Genomic DNA, 16,591 nt, shown 5'->3' on the forward strand with positions numbered 1-16,591 from the left:
GAACCAACCAACCAAACAAACCCAACATAATATAAATCAACCATCAAAACTCGCTCACTATAACCGTGATAACCATTCTGGTGCACATCTCTCTCTTTTCAGACACCTTTCCCCACCTATTTCCAGTGCTCTTTTCGACCTGCCAACAAGTTCTTATTTTTTCCATTTTGCTACTTATTCCCATCGTCCATGTCACCCTTCCACCCTCTCATGGTTTTCTTGAAATTACAGCTAAAAGACACAGTTCATAAGTTGACAAGTCTCTGAATATTCTCACTCGAATGCAGCCCATGGAAGCAACATGCAAGCAGAGTGGGGGCACAAGGAACCCGGGACCTGGGTGCCAAGGGAAGCCTGGTTTTCTGATTGGTCAGCTACCAGCCAAGCAATTGAAAGCGAAGATCAGAAACCGACAGAGCTGGCTCTGTCCGAGCCCCTGCGCTCCAGGAAGGCCCCGGCCAACCGTGTGCACCCACTAGTGTGAAGGGAAGACAAAGGTGACCTTCAAGGTTTCCAGGAGGCCTGGGTCCCCTACATAGTCCCACATCCAATGGTGGATAGGCCACATGCATATGTCATTCCTCACAGATTTCCCCAGGTCTCCACTCATACATGTTCCTGAAATTCTGGCGGGAACTGTTCATTGTACCTTATTAGAACCCTTGATTTTTTTTTTTTTAAAAAATTATCTTTATTGTTGAAGCTATTGCAGATGTCTCCCCCCTTTTTTCTCATTGATCCCCCTTCACCCTGCACCCGCCCCTCCCAGGCCTTCCCTACACTATTGTCTGTATCCACGGGCTGTGCATATATGCATATAAGTTCCCTGGTTAATCTCTTCCCACCTCCCCAGCACCCCCACCTTACTTCTGAGATTCATCAGTCTGTTCCATGCTTCTATGTCTGTGGATCTATTTTGTTCATTAGGTTCCACATAAGAGTGAGATCATGTGATACTTGTCTTTCTCTGACTGGCTTATTTTGCTTAGCATAACGCTCTCCAGGCCCCTCCACACTGTCTCAAAGGGTAAGAGATCCTTCTTCATTTTTAAAAAAATATACATATTTTTTATTGCTTTCAGAGAGGAATGGAGAAGGAGAGAGAGATAGAAACATCAATGATGAGAGAGAATCATCGATTGGCTGCCTCCTGCACACCCCACACTGGGGATGGAGCCCACAACCCGGGCCTGTGCCCTGACCGGGAATCGAACCCTGACCTCCTGGTTCATAGGTTGACGCTCACCCACTGAGCCACGTCGGCCAGGCAGAGATCCTTCTTTTGTACCGCTGCATAGTATTCCATGGTTTGAATGTCCCACAGCTTTTTTTATCCAATCATCTACTGATGGGCACTTGGACCTTTTCCAGATCTTAGCTATTGTAAGAACCTTTGATTTTTTTTAAAAAAATATACTTTATTGATTTTTTACAGAGAAGAAGGGAGAGAGATAGAGAGCTAGAAACATCAATGAGTGAGAAACATCGATCAGCTGCCTCCTGCACACCCCCTACTAGGGATGTGCCTGCAACCAAGGTACATGCCCTTGACCGGAATCGAACCCGGGACCCTTCAGTCCGCAGGCTGACGCTCTATCCACTGAGCCAAACCGGTTAGGGCAGAGCCATTGATTTTTTTTAAAAAGTGAAAAATGGAGTTCATTAAATGAAATCACAGAGATGTTTCTGAAAGCAGACTAATGTCTGTAGAACACTTTGTGGACCCTAGAGTGAAAAGTTTGGGGTGAAGGAGGGAAAAAGTTACAAAGGGAAGCAAAAAAAGAAGACATGTTTTCCAAAGCTGTTACAATCTTATTTCACAGAAGGTCCCTGATCAAAACTATTCATTCATTTATTCATTCATTCATTCATTCATTCATTTATTTGAGAGAGAGAGAGAGAGAGAGAGAAAGAGACAGAGAGATTTATTGTTCCACTTATTTATGCATTCATTCGTTGGTTCTTGTATATGCCCTGACTGGGGATCGAACCCGAAACCTTGGCCTATTGGGACAATGCTCTAACCAACTGGGCTCCCGGGCCAGAGCCAGCAAAACAATTTCTTAGTCTTGAAAACCACTGTCTTCATTTGTCTGATCAGTGGCCACTTTCAGCAGAAATAGGACCTTTGCAACCCACCAGAGGCCGCCTTTTTTATGCAGATCAGAAGCCCCGCCTCCCCCAGCAAAGTCTGGGCACAGCATCTGTGTAATGACCCGCCTCCCGCAAGATGGGCAGTTAAACCAAATAGTTTTTGAATTTCTTTTGTGGAATGGCTGCCTCTTTATTTAATGCTGGAAGCTGAAGGGAGTCGAGGGAGGGTACTGACTAAACAGGCTTTTTAAATACTGTCTCCGTAATTATCTGTGGAATTAAGCCTGCAGAACCCACAGTAACTCTCCCCAGAAAATGGAATTATGAGAATTCTTATTAACAGCAGCTCCAGACTCCACTCACAGTGTTCACTTGAGTAATTATTATTGGTAAAGGCTGGGATTAATTTTATTTTAAGCTGGAGCAAATAAATTCTTCGCAATTGCCTGCCTTGGACACGCAAGAGGAGACAAAGAAATGGGAACTTTTATTTTAGGGAGGAAGAAAATAATTTTAAAATGTAATTTTGCTTTGGTTTCCGAGGGAATTCTTATGCAAGGCAGTTCGTCCATAAAGGGATTAGTTGTCACCGATGCCAAAGGAAATACAAAATAAACCAAAGGGCTGTGAATGTCCTAAGTGCAGAAAATAATATATAATTTATGATACTTTAAATCTCATTAAAAACACTAGCTTTTGTAGCTTCCTAGCAACCAATTCTCAGGGGTCCCTCTGTAAAGAGGTTGGCTCTCCCCAAGCTCCGGGCCCAAAGCTTTAATAAATGAGGCCCATCTGGTGACTCGAGGAGGGCTCCCCGTGCGCAAGGCATTTGTCGGGGGCTTCTCCAAAGCCTCCTCCGATAGCTTATACTTCGCTAATCCGATGTAATCAACGCGAAAACACTTTGTTAAATGCATGTCCAGGGTCTAAATTAAACCAGTCAGGGCTGGAGGGTTCGAGAGAAAGTTGGTGATCCATAATTGCACCCTTGGTTCGGGGTAGAACATAAAAGGCTCCAAAGGATGGGGCCGGGGACAAGACCTTGATTTATTTTTATTTTTTTTCTGAAGCACGGCTTCATCCACTTTTCTGTTTCTCATTCATAACAACCCTGGGAAGCGCCTAGAGCAGGTTTGACTGTGCCCATTTTTCAGATGGGCAATACTGAGGCTCAGGAACTTAAATCATGGCAGTGAATATCAGCAAAGTCGGGGCCATGAGCAATGCTTGTTTGTAACTTGTGCTGACCTATAATGAACTTTTCACTAATCTGAAAAAAAAGGACAAACAATGGATTTTTTCTAATAAAGCAAAATCAAACAAACAAAAAACAAACCAAGCAACCCCCCTCCCCAAGCCCCACAAATAAAAATTATTGGGGGGATTTTCCCCTCTTTTTTAATACTAAAAGGACCTTGATATATTATAAAACTAGAGGCCTGGTGCACGAAATTCATGCACTGGGGGCAGGGTGTCCCTCAGCCCAGCCTGCACCCTCTCCAATCTGGTCTGTCTCTGTGCTTTCAGTGGTCGACGTGGGAAAGGGAAAATCAATAGTATCAATTTTTATTTTAGGGGAAGTTATAATTTTTAAATAGGCTTTTGCTTCAGCTTCTGAAGGCATTCATAATGTGAGCACTTTGTGATGAGATTATAGGCCAGAGATGAAAGAAAAAAAAAAAAGAGTAAATCAGAGAGAAGCAAACATCTGAAATGCAGTAAATAGAGCCACCTGAGGTCCTCGGGGGCAGTGACATCTCGCCCTACTGCCTTTAAGAAGAGCCCAAAGGAGGTTGGTTCCCTGATTCCTTAGAATTGGTGGTGGCGAGATGCCCCTTTTCCCTGATGAACTAGGGTCTCCCAGAGGATTAGAGGATTTCTCCTCAGCTCAGGTGGCGTGGCAGTTGCCGTCACACCCTCATTCCTCTCCAGGGCTCCCTTCTGCTACCGAAGGGGGTGAGTGCTCCCCAGGTCCTGGGCCGTGGTCCCCAAACTGTCCAGGTGTGTCAGAGCAGGTGGCGAACCCATAGCCGCACCAAGGGGTGGTCACGGCGAAGGAAACCCGCGGTGGTGGGCACCTGAGGTAGTTACTAACCTCACTCTTCACCTTAATAAAGCAGAGCCGAGAGACGGGGAGCCATGTCCTGAAGCCTTGCTGGGGTCCGGGGTCAGGGTGGTGACGCCTTAATGCAGCCAAACCTCCTTGCACCCCTTTCTTTCCCTTTTGCTGAAGACAATTTGAATTTTGTTTCTCAGCCAGTTGCAGCAGGAAAAATGCTATCGCCCTCATTCTTTCATTATCGTTGCATGTTTATTTGCTTTTCCAGGGAAAAGTGAGTTGGAGGCCGGAAATGCCAACTGTCCCCCAAATGCCCAGTATTTCCTTTCACTCTAAAACTGTAACTTCTCCTGGGCTTTCGTAGGCATCTCCCAGGTGGAAGGGAGATGTTGGCTAACCCGTCTACCGACTGGGGAGTCCAGGAGAAGTGTCTGCAGTCAGGTTTTGGGGGCTGGTGAGGGAAGTATGAGGGAAGAAAAGCCCCCCAAAGTTCTGCAGTCCCTCCACTTTTCACCCTCTAAACTGCTGCAGAGATTGATTTTCTTTGAATGTAACGTTGCTTTCATTTGTCACGAATTCCAATCAGTGTTACCGCTGTTCTCTGTCTAACGGGCCTGCACTTTACACAGGGACCCAAAATATTTATTTAAACCTCCTCATTGATTTAAATACAGCAAGAGCTCCCGAAATATTTACCTAATTGAATTGAACAGTACAGAGGAAACCACGTCGTCCTAAGTTTTCTTGAAATTAGAAAACGAAATCATTCACGGGCCACACAAAGTTATCAGCTTAAAAATTAGCCTGCTGTATGCCCAGCCAGTATGGCTCAGTGGTTGTGCATCAACCTATGAACCAGGAGGTCATGGTTTGATTCTGGTCAGGACACATGCCTGGGTTATAGGCTTCATCCCCAGTGTGGGGCGTGCAGGAGGCAGCCGAGCAAGGATTCTCTCTCATCATTGATGTTTCTCTCTCTCTCTCTCTCCCTCTCTGAAACCAATAAAAAAATATATTTAAAAAAATTAGCAGGCTATATTTGGTCAGGGCCAGACCAAATGATTTTGCGGGCCTTGTATGGCCCGAGGGCCGGACGTTCCCCACCCCTGCCCTAGACTAATAGAGTTCTATTCACATGGAAGAGGACGAGCACGTTAAAAGCATCCTGCCTCCAACAGTTGGGAACAGCACCACGATTGGACATGTATCCGCTGGGCACCAAGGCAGTGCCCCCAGCTGTCCTTGGGGCCTTCCGGCTGTCGCCACCTCTCCCAGCAAACCGGAAACTGAGGATTTTTTTTTTTTTCCAAGTGAACAAACTGGGCGAGGCTGGTGTGGAAGCCGCAAATCGCCTGATCGGGACTGACATGATTTCTCAAGTCGAGCTCTTTTCCTCGCCGCCACTTTGGGCGGTTCTGGAAAATTCTCCTTTGTTTCTCTCCAAGCCTGCTCACCATGTCGACGGAGGGGTGTTTGCTCTCTGCGCTGTTAACGGGGTCCGGAGTGTCTAATTGACAAATTATGTTGTGCTTTTGGTGGCTTTAAGCAATCATTTAAAATAAATAAGATCATAATTATCAGTTTTCATTTACCCATTTATTAAGTAACAATGCTCACGCTGAGCGGTTTGATTTTGTGTTATAATAAGGCAATCTCTGCACGGTGACAGATGGCGTTTCATTTTGCCGACACTGTGCTAAAGTGCTCTGAGTTGTGATGTGTTTGATTTTATTAGAGATCAGATTTAACACATGCATGCTACATAACTGCAATCACATTCCCATTTCTCATCTGCAGGAGAAAATGAAACCATGATGAAATGTAATATACTCACCCTCAGGCAGAACTAGTGGGACTGGGAATTGCAACATAATAAATCTAATGGATATTACACTATAGGACCCTAGAAATTTACTGTTATTATGTTCAGGGAAGGAACTCGGTTTTGTAAAACTCACTTTTATTTCACTGGCATCAGTGCAATTTCACATTATTTAACTGTTGGGTCCCAGTGGCAGAGATGAAAAGGAAACCCACCCCCCCACCACCGTCCCCCCGCAGGAACACTGGGGTCCAGGAACCCAGACGAGAGAAAGCTAGGGGAGAGCAAGAGCCCCCAAATTGCATTTACCAAATGTAAATGACAGCGGTGGCGTGTCGTTAACAATGGGTTGTTGGGATTGTCCAATTGAGCCTCATTTAGCCACACTGTTGGTGTGGCACCCGCTGGAGGAAGACACATCCCTAAAAGCTTTGACGATGATATTGACCTCTTCTGTTCTCAGTCCTCCCCTCCTTTGCTCCCTGAGGGGGAGGAGGGGGGAGGGCGGGGATCTAAGTTAATTACACATCTAGTTATTGATGGGACTGTCGATAGAGCTTTCCCCTAATGAGGCCATTGGCAAGTGAAATTCCAAAGGTGAAGGCAGCTTTCAGTGCTCAGGTGCCAAGAAGGTGAAGCCCCGGCCACTCTCCATTGGTCGCTGAAGGTTGATGCCGTGGCATCTGCTCAGCGCCACCTCCAACAGCCTCCCAGGCGGTCTCCCTGCCTCTAGCCTCTACCGGTTGTGGGTCATCCTGTGTGCCCCTCCCCACATGACTCATCTCGAGTGGCTGCTCCCATCAGGGTGCTTCCGTGCTCAAAAGCCTCAGTCGCTCCCCGTTGTGTGACATTCACCACCCTGTTAATTCATCTCTGATCTTACAATTCCTTAAAATAAGTCCCATATTCCAGAGAAGTTCATCTGTTCATTCTTCTTCAGACAGGACAAACTCGGTCCCTTCTCTATTCTGGTGTAGGGTCCATTGGGTTGCAAGTGACAGAAACCCAACAATGGGGACGTGTCTCAGCTCACAAACTGAGGAAGTCAGGGGTGGCTGGGTACCTGGCACAGGTGGACCTGGAACCAAAATATTTCTCCAATGGTCTCTCTCAGTATCTACTCTCGACGTGACTATTAATGCTTTCTATTACAGCGAATGACTTTGTTTTTAAGGTAGGGAATATCGGAGGAGAGGAACTGAAACACATTTAGTCTTCCTGGTTCTAGGTTCAAAAATTCCAGGGAAGAGCTCTGATTGGCCCGTTTGTGTCATGTGCTCATCTCTGGCATGATGGCTGTAGCTGAGGTTGGGCCATGTCATCGGCTCAATTTGCTTTAAGATAAGGTCCTCTCACAATAATTCTGGTCAAGAAGGTGGGATCTGCAACACCGTTAGATCAGGAACATGGAACAGAGCCAGGAAAGGAGGGGGTGTTGCTTTTCTGGGAGCCAAAATAATTGCTGTCCACCTCAGTGCCTGTTTATGAGATTGTCACCACCTGCTATGCCTATGTTCCTTCTCCCTTCCCATCCCGAGCTGAACCATCTGCCTTATAGAATGAAAGGTATGGGGTAGGGAGAGAAAGCTAATATTTCAGTGCCTGTATCATATGAATGTTATCTAAACTAATTCCCACAAGTGCCCTATAAATATAGTATCTTATCCATATTTTACAGGTGAGCGTAAGAAAGCTATTTACCTTGATCAGGTCATTCAACCAGGCGTAGAAATCAGCTCTGTTGGACTCTGCTCATAGTTTTGAGTATGTAGGAAAAATTCAGTTCTCTTGAACTGTCCTAGAAAAGAAAGCAATTAAACCCTATTTATATGGTCCCCAAATACATGATTGATTGAAAACACGTGACTATTTACTTTCCTTAATTTTATATTTAGGTTACCCAAGAACAGACAGATAGAATACAAGGCTAATGAATCAATGATATTTTCTCGGACAAGGACTGGGTCTTGTCATGTCTCATTCCTTTACTCAACAAATGTTTACCGACACCTGCCATGTTAGTCAATTGATTACCCTCACACAACATTCTCTTTTCATGTTAGAGTTTCTTAGTTGAATTTATTTGGGTGACATTCGTTAATACAATTACATAGGTTTTGGGATTGAGCCTGTTAGAGTTTGTTTTTACACACTCTGAATCAGAACTTAGCTGAGCCACTCTCAAACTCACTCAGAAACTGTATGAGATCATTATTTTTTATTTTAAACTGGTCAGTTTTTGAGTAATTTTTTTTTTCTGCAGCAATGGATAATTCAATTATCAATAGATAATTCCAGTGGTATCATTGGATTTAGACTTCCCACTTGAGCTGCTGGGTGGACAAAGAACTTGGGAGGTAAAGAGTGAGAACCAGGAAAACACTGAGAAGGTTTGTAGGTTTTCAGGTGAGTGATGGTGGTGGCTTGAATCAGGGAGATTCTCGCCAGGGATGGTGAGCAATGGCCAGCTTTGGCCGGAAGGTGATGTGATTTGCGGATGGGCTCTCTGATGAGGTCATGGGGTTTAGTGAATCAGGTTGACTCCTTATTTTTGGCTTGGGCGTCTGGGTAGATCGTGGTTCTATTTACTGAAAGTTTGGAGAGGAAAGTCTAGATTCCACTAAACACAAAATAAAGGCTGTGTTGAGTGAGACAGTTTAAGCAGAAGCGGTATTTTCTATCGCCTACAGGGTACAAATCAGAGCTGTCTATGTTTCAATAAAACCATCTTCAGTCAGTACTTTGGAACTGCCTCCCTTCCCCTCAATTAAGTAGGAGACAATTAAATCGGAGTCCAGCTTCCAGGAGTTCATTATGCCTCGTTGAAAATGATAAATGACTCTTGGTGACCTCATCACCTCGCCAACTTGGTCCCACCTCGTTTTTCAAAGAGCTAATGAAACCGATGGATTTCTCCCTTCTCAGTAGCAGGGCCAACAAAAACAGGGCGCACCATGAAAAGCGAGGGAGCTGGGAACAGGCAGAGAGAAGAAAGGAGAGAAAACGCACACTTGACATTTTGAAAATTGGCCAAAGTGATTTTGATGTGCAAACTTGAAAAATAAAAATCCCACCATCTACATATTGATTTCCTATCTGTTCCATTCCTTTAATCCATCACTAGTTGGCACACAACACCAGGACTGTGTGTGTGTGTGTGTGTGTGTGTGTGTGTGTGTTCAAGGGATGACTTGCTCTTTTTCTTTGGAAAGAAAGGAAGAGTGGGGGAAGGGGAAGGGCAAATGATAATAGGAAATGCTTTGAAGTTAACAAAGACACCCATTAGTACTTATTTGCGCCTGAAATTACCCTGAGCCCGAATTGCTCTTGAATTGCTCTTCCTTGCTTGGCTGCAAAGGGACCAAGCTGGATCCAGAACCTGGAGGCAGTGGGGGCGGGGGGAAGGCTTAGGAGCAGGAGCTCTGGATCTGGGCTTGCGTTCCGGCTCCCCCATTTTCCAGCTGTGGGACCTTAAGCCAGTTATGGAACCTCTCTGAACCTCAGTTTCTTCATCAATAAAGTGGGCATGATTCTGCTACACAGGAGTTTTACGACGATTAAGTGAGGTTATGCATATTAAACACTTACCACTGCCAGGCATAGGACCAGCACTAAGGACTGCCTCCCACATTTATATTTTTGCCCACTGCATCACGTCCCACATTATTGTGAGCAAATCTTCTGACCGTCAAAGAACTCTATTTAAAATACATGATTTAGGACAGGGTTCAGCAAACTATTTTGGTAAAGAGCTAGAGAATATACATTTTGGGCTTTGCGGGCCATATGGTCGCTGCCAGAATTACTCACCTCTGCTATAGACAATATGTAAAAAAATTCACATGACTATGTTTCAATAAAACTTTATTTGCCGAAACAGGTGGCAGCTGAATTTGATCTCCCAACCCCTGATTTGGGAGATGGAGCTGGGTAACAGTAATTTCAGGTTGCCTTGGTATGATAACACCATTTGCGTGGCTGATTTCTGTTTTGATTGTAGCTACTATTTCCCAAGTGTTATGGATTCCTTTTTGGGGCTCTGTCTCCATTCTCCCCCTCCCAGGTTTGGGGCCCTGTCTTTGGTCACCATTGCTGCATGCACAGCCTTCGTCAGCTGGTTACTTTTATGAGTTGCTTTCTTTCATCATAATGTATTTTCTACAGGCCATGCATTTTCACGTCTATTTCTATCTGCATTCCCTAAACCAGTGGTCGGCAAACTGCAGCTCGGGAAATAATGGCTCGAGAGCCACATGCGGCTGTTTGGCCCCTTGACTGTGGCTCTTCCACAAAATACCGACTTCTGCGCATGGGCCACGAAGTTTAAATCGCACTGTACGTGCACGCCCGCATGTGGTATTTTGTGGAAGAGCCACACTCAAGGGGCCAAAGAGCTGCATGTGGCTCACGAGCCGCGGTTTGCTGACCACGGCTCATGGAGCAAAAATCCAACCCCAAACAGTATTTCTCTGGCTCTAACTATATCTGTCTTGTGGGATATCCAGCTCCATCATATTCCCCTAAACAGCCGGGGAGCTACCTGGGAGGGTTCTGTGAAATCCCAGGACTCATTCCTGTGGGTATCTTAATGTTCCATTTCCTCCTCTGCTGTGTCTTACTGGTACGATGCTTTATGCATGAACCCTGGTTCCCACGGATGACCCAGATGGTGCCCTGCTTGCAACACCCTCCAAAGTCACCCATGGCTCGTACGTCTTCCACAGGTTCGTCTTCCCAGTGGAAATTGCTGGGACCATGGCTTCTCATGCTGGGCACCGTCAGTGAGCACCAGAGGTTTGTGAGAAATCCTCAATACTGGCGTTTTCAACCTCTTGCCTTCTCTCAAGATTATTGATGACCCACGAGTAAAAAAACTGGTTTTACAACTTCTCAGCATGTTCCACAGGGGGGATTTGGCATCTACTTTATTGTCTTTGACTGTGTTTTCATGGCAAGAGAAACTTGATTTGACATTTATTTCATCTCCTTTAATCCTCACGACAACCTGAGGAAGAGACTATGATCCCCGCCATTGCACCGGCGAGGAAACGGAGGTTTCCTGAGAAAGAATGGCTCGCTCATGGTCCTGTAATGGGTGCCTTTGCAATTCAAACCCAGTTTTCAAACCAGGGCCACGATATTACTCTGCGTTCTCTCAGCACAGGGGTACACGTTCTTTGATGGCCCTCACTTCAAAGTTTACCCCCCAGAAGAAATGCTGTGCTTCTCAGATCACTTGCCCCTGATTTTGGTTCAACACTGCGGCCACTGCAATAAATACCCAACATTAGTAACACACAAGGGTTGTCACGTGACTCTTCCAGGGATCCCTGGGCTGGCTTTGAGAACTCTCATCCCCTGATGAGAACTTTCCTATAACCAAGCTGGTGATAAGGAATGGAGAGTAATGTTCTAGCTGTTTTTGTCGTATGTCTTACATGTGGTATGGAATATACCTCTCTGCAGCCAGGTTCTAGAAAGAGGTAGTATTAGCTTGATCTAACATGCATGCAGTCTGTTTTCTGTCTAAATGTCAAAGTCATAACCTCTGACATTGAGATTTAAAAACAAAGTCTCTGATTCTTTGACCTGTGGAAGTCACTGCTTTCGGACGATAGCATTGAGGCTCTGGTGCTTGCCTGTAAATCAACAGAAAATGTTTACACTTGTGGTAGTTCCACTTTGGGATCCTGTGCCCCAGAGAATGCCATGGCCTGGCTATTTCAAATCCACCCAGAATGACTTACCTTCTCACTTGAGTAGAATCAATTTCTTTCTGTGACAGGAAGACAGAATTAAATTTCTAAATTAACTCGTGTCCCTGTGGCCGATATCTAATCCTAGTGAGATTTAGTTGTTGGGGGAGAAATGTACTGTGAGAGACTCCCTCTGACCTGGAAAATGAGGATCATGGCTTATGTTGCCTTTTTAAAAAATATATATATACTTTGTTTTTATTTATTTGAGAGAGTGAGAAAGGGAGCAGGAGAGATAGAAACATAGATGAGAGAGAAACATAAATCGGCTGCCTCCTGCACGCCCCCTACTGGGGATTGGGCCCCAAACCCCGGGCATGTGCCCTGACGGACAATCGAGCTGGTGACCTCTTAGTTCAAGGGTTGACGCTCAACCACTGAGCCACCGCGGCTGGACTCATATTGCTTTAATACCACTTCTCAAAAACATTTCTGACACATAGCTCATGGGGTAGGACTGCTAGTAGAAAGGGTTATCTTGGGGGAAAGGTGGCGGGGACATTCAGCACAGAGAAGCCCGTCTGATTCAGAGATGTCTCCAGCCATCCAGGAGAGAATCGGGAAGGAGGGAGAGCAGACTGGGAAAGGGGGAGGTGGGGCTGCGACCAGCCTGGTGCTGCCAGGCCTTCCCTTCCCAGGACATGGACTGGTGGCCCAGGAACCCTCCTCAGGACGGAGCCAGCCTCCACAGAAGGGAGCAGATGAAAGCGGTGTTGGGTTCTGGAGGATGCCTGTGCTTCTGTCCCAGGTGGTACCATTCGCTTAGTGCCACCCCATCCTCCGCAGGAAAAGCACAGCAGCTTAGAATGCCGGAGTTTTGAAACATTCCAAAGGCTGTGATGCTATAAATAAGCTTCCTGTGTCAGAGATTAAATCAACCAAGATGCCTGCCATGCCAACTTTATTTCTGAGACAACATGTTTTCAGCAGAAATCAAAATGCATGCTAATCCTTCCCTCTGACAGGCTACTGCGAGCCTGGAAAATCGCAGTGGAGGACAACGAAGAGGCGGGCAGGAAGCAGAAGCTGTGCCTACGTGGCTTATCTGCTGGGGCGGACCGCAGCCATCCCTCCTTTCGGAAATCTTTTGCCTGAACTTGTGGCATGGCGATGCGGAGTCAGGACTGGCCTGGGTGGTTTCCAGCAGACAAGACTTGGTTGTGATTGGAATACACCAACACAGAGGCTGTGTCGTTGAGATGATGAACGGCTGTTCATTCTCCTTTCTTTGGCAACAACACCCCCGTTTTCTCTGGGAAACCATCCCTTGAGCACTCTTCATTCATGTGGTTCTGTGTAGGTGATTCTGGCCTCCAGCTCCGGAGGTGGGACCAGGGCTAGAGCTGTCCATCTCCTTGGCTATGGCGATTGGTTCATAGGTGAGTCAATCCTCTAGGTAGGCCAATTGGAGCAAATCTTGGAGCTTGGTTGGAACTGTTAGAGGAAAGGAGTAGTTTTTTATCCCCCTCCTGGGGTTACTAGTTTGGAGCTGCCGAGTTTCACCGTCGCCATCTGATCACCTGAGAGTGAAGCCAACTCAGATAAAGCAGAGATAAGAGATGGAGAAACTTGGATACAGTCCTGCTTGAAATTAGATGCATTCCTGGACTTGTCTATGTGAACAAATTCTTTCCTTTGAGAGTGAGTTGGATTTCTGTCACTTGAAATAGAAATAGTCCTAATTAAGTGACCCAACTGATGAATTCAGCCAAACCGGTGAATGCAATGACAAAATGTATTCATGGATCAACCTGTTGTGAGACTAGATTTATTCCAACTTATGGGAGTGATCTGTTTGGCAGCCCAGGGCAGACCCAACTCTAGTGAAGTAGGGTGGTCGCAGGACGGCCAGCAGATGAAGGGTGGTCCCGAGAAGCTGGGATGAAGGCTGGTGCCAGGACCACAGCTGGGACCATGCTGTCTTGGTGGGAGATTGTTTAGAACTCCTGCTGCTACAAGAAGTAGACTCCAACCAGGAATCCTTAGCCTTCGGGAGTAGCTTTGCGGATGTGACAAGATTATACACCTTCTCCCTAGAAAGATTCACCTGTGCTCTTTCCTACAAAGTTTTCCACGTAATTTTGGGTGGCTCACAGAATCACAGAAACCCAGTTATGGGCCTTTTGAGGATTCCAGCTCACACATTAAGAATCTGGGCAGGTGGCTTATATTTTATAGGATCTCTTCTGAATGATATATTTTTGCTGGTTAAAATATCTGAGGGCTTGTCCCAGGCATTGCACATATAGTGATTACTTATATTTTTAGACTGACACGATGGGTTGGATGCCCTTATTATACTGATTTTACAAATGCATATTTCAAAATACCAAACATTTATGTAGCTTGCTCAAGGTCCCATAGCGTATAAGTGGGCAAAATCCAAACGTTAGTCTAGAAGACACAAGAGGCCACATTCTCACTTCATTAACATTACAGATTACTCTACAAATGGGTCCCAGTGCATGCCAGTCCTTAATGGTTTGAATCCTTACATCTAACTTAAATGCATCACGACACAGTTTAAGCCCATTGCTTCATGGAGGTTAAATGAGATTACATAGGTCCTAATCTCAAGTTAGACAGGTGACTTGTGTCAAGTAATATTACTTCGTGTCTAAGACAGTTCTTTTTATGGGGAATGTGATTGGTACATTTTAATATTTTTTCCATTTTTCTTACTAAGAGATAGAGAAATACAAAATGAAAATGTGCTTATAAAAAGCCAATGCAGAAATAGGTGCAGCATGAAAATCCCTCTCAATGGCTCCTACCATTTCTCGCCCCAACTTTAATCAGTTTTAAAGTTGGGTGTGTATTCTCTCAACTCTTTTCTATGAATTGACAGTCTTTCCACATCACATGTATAGAGTTTGTTTTTAAACAAAAATAAAATCACATATCTTTGTACCTTTCCATGCCTGTGGTACATATTGATCTATTATAAAGGAGTTCCTGGAATCATATTTCAACCAGCAGGACTGAGACTTTCCCTATCCAATCAGAGAAGGGCAAGATCTATTCCACCTTCCTCCCCCCCCCCCCATTAGTATCCTACTGACCAATCAGAGTGGCTCTACTCCAACCAATCAGGACAGAGCTTTTTGGACCAATCAAACTGCAATGACTTGGGGTCCTCATTTGAATGCGGACAAACCAATCACAGAGTGGGGTGGGGGCTTCTGTCCAGCTCCCCTCTGGCTTTTGTGGAGCTTGCTTTTCCTTCTCACCAAGGGCTGCTGTCTGCCACGCCCAAAACCGCTGAAGCGATCTCCCTGGGAACAGCTGTAAGATCACTCAATGGAAGCTGACACGCTGGAGACGTCTTGCTGGGAGCGGAAACAGCTGAAGGTGTCTCCTGGGACCCAGCAGTGTGCAGAGGACCTGAGCAGAGTGGAGCCACCTTGCCCGAGGGCTGCCTGGCAGCTGTGCTGACAGTTTTGAGCTGTTTCACAATTGAGCTGTTTGCACCGAGTAAAGTTTCCTTCTTCACACTGCAGGCCACATGGGGGATTCCCGTTGGCATCCACTTGGCTCCAATGATCGCTGGTTGACAAATTTCAGAAAGGGACAGAGAGCTACAGAGGGTGGCTCCCTTTATGTCGGAATTCTCTCCTGAGATCAAGAGCACGTCCTATCTTTGACTCCCTGAACCATCCCAATGAGTCCCTGACTTATTTTTTAGTTTTTGAAATATCCTGATGGTTTCTCGTTCCAATGGCCACCGCTCCCACGCCACACGCTCCTCAGGCCAAGACAGAATCTGCCCCCGCCGTTGTACTGTTGAGAAAAGCGGTGATGTAGGAGCTTCTTTTCATTCTCTTCGTAAAGGCTAAACGGAGACATTCCTGGGAGGTGTGTTCCCTTTGACTCGACCTGCCATTTCTCTGATGATCTGCTTATTTTGGAAACGTGCTGAACTCCATCCTTAGGCCTAAAGGCGGCTCAGCTTGGAGGATTCAGGAATCCATTTGTCCATCAGTTAGGGGGCCCTGGCAGCAGGCGCTCTGTGGGTGGGGCGCTTTGCACTGCCTTCTGCTGGAGGGTCTAGGAGACAGGGCGCACCCCCTGGGGAAGAGTCTCCAGAAATGTGGCCCCTCCTTGGAGGTCAATGAAGGCTCTGCTACTTCCCCCCAGAGCCGTGGTCGGCAAACTGCGGCTCTCGAGCCACATTCGGCTCTTTGGCCCCTTGAGTGTGGCTCTTCCTAAGCCTTAGGAGTACCCTAATTAAGTTCATAACAATGTACCTACCTATATAGTTTAAGTTTAAAAAATTTGGCTCTCAAAAGAAATTTCAATCGTCGTACTGTTGATATTTGGCTCTGTTGACTAATGAGTTTGCCGGCCACTGCCCCAGAGGAACGGACGACTTGGACATGGCAATCCAAACCAGGTTTACAATCTTGATCCAGGCCTAGAAGCGCCAAGTCCATGAGAAAGTAAGGTAATTGCCAAAGAGTTCTGGTCCCTGGGTAGTAAAGGAGCAGGGGACGATGGACTGTCCGGAAAAACACTTCTTTTCAGCGACTAGAAAAATGCAGAGTGATGAGAGCAAGTTCATATTCTCGCTTCAACTGCGCACATAAGCACATGCACACACACATTAAAATTGTTTATTGTTGAATCCCTGTGGCACAATGCTTGTCCACATCTATTACTGAAAAACCGGATGAACCTGTCGGAAGAAGAGCGGCTTTCGTGGCTGGGCGAGTTAACAGTTTCCGTTCCGCATCCCCATGGGAATCTCTGCCAAGATGAACCTCTCCTTCCCCCAGAAGCTTTCAAAGAAATGGAACTTCATAACCTTTTTAAAAAAAAATATGTAAAAAATATGTTTTCATTGATTTCAGAGAGGAAGGG

This window comes from Myotis yumanensis, unplaced genomic scaffold (assembly GCF_028538775.1).
Source record: "Myotis yumanensis isolate MYYU_CA2020_CCGP unplaced genomic scaffold, mMyoYum1.0.hap1 SCAF_18, whole genome shotgun sequence".
Taxonomy (NCBI): Eukaryota; Metazoa; Chordata; class Mammalia; order Chiroptera; family Vespertilionidae; genus Myotis; species Myotis yumanensis.